At 58.2% G+C, this 1,084-nt stretch overlaps 1 protein-coding gene across 1 annotated transcript in view; it reads right to left on the reverse strand.

Annotated features, from left to right (window-relative positions):
- NR5A1 (nuclear receptor subfamily 5, group A, member 1) overlaps window positions 1-1,084 on the reverse strand; it is a 16,835-nt gene that overhangs the window by 14,789 nt on the left and 962 nt on the right. The window lies entirely within an intron of this gene.

The following is a 1,084-nucleotide window of genomic DNA, read 5'->3' on the forward strand; positions in this document are numbered from 1 at the left end:
CCCTAGGGCACCACGCGCCGTGTCCTGGGCACGGTGGGGGACATGCCCTGCTCCTGGCAGGAAGCCGGTGGTCCTGCCCAGGTGAGGCCTCTGGCTCTGCCGTCCCCCCCAGAGCACCGCGGGAGGAGGAGCGCCTGCCGACATGGATTCACACGGAAATAGCCTATTTTGGTGGCGCAATCAGGCTGACAATGGAGTTACAAGGCTACGCGGCAATGCAGCCAGGAGCTGAATTTACACTGTTTACAATATCTCCTGCAAAACAACAACCACCCTGTTCCCAAAATCCAGGCTGGACACTGATATGATTGAAAACGAGCCCGACCCACCCCCACAATGTCGTTTCCTGACACTGTTCTGGCAGCCCAGGGCTATTTTGAGCCATAAGGCTCTGCCACGCTCTGCTCCATGGCACCCTGTGGGGTGGGCACGGGGAAGAGCTTGGCCCTGTCGCAGGGCACGGTCCTCATGGCACTGCAGGAGGAAGGTGATTTTGGCCAGAGCACAGCCTCACGCTCAGAGCACAGGAAGGCACCCGGATCTCCCAGCCGCCCCAGGACATGGGTCTCTGGGTTTTGGCCACGTTGCAAAATGTTCTCTCCCATTTTTGCACCAGTTTGGGATCTTAGGTCAGCCTAGGACACGAACAGAAAACATCTGAAAGCTTGGCAAGGTTTGCAGGATGGCAGAGGCTGCCCCACCCCTGCTAATCCACCCCTTGGCCCCAGTAAGTATTCAGGGGGATTTGCTAGATGGGACGGCCCAGCGGGATGGGGGTCAGCACCATGTCCCCCAGCCAGGCACGCTCGCAGGCTGCCGGCGGCAGAAGTGGCTCCGGAGGAGGCTTGGTTGTGTCCCCCGCCCCAGCCAGCCCTGCCCTGGCTGCCTGGTGCTAATAGGCACCCACCTGACAGCATCGATTTTCCTCCTAAAGGCAGAGGAGAGAATTGTCTCAACTATAATTCCTCAATGTTACATTTTTCAATTATATCTTGAGCTTGACACCGCAGTCACTCTGCTGGCGATTGCCTCCACACCTGCCCCTGCCGTGATGAATCTGAAATCATTAGCCCCGTGGCGACAG

Source organism: Pygoscelis adeliae, unplaced genomic scaffold (genome assembly GCF_000699105.1).
Source record: "Pygoscelis adeliae isolate BGI_AS28 unplaced genomic scaffold, ASM69910v1 Scaffold230, whole genome shotgun sequence".
NCBI lineage: Eukaryota > Metazoa > Chordata > Aves > Sphenisciformes > Spheniscidae > Pygoscelis > Pygoscelis adeliae.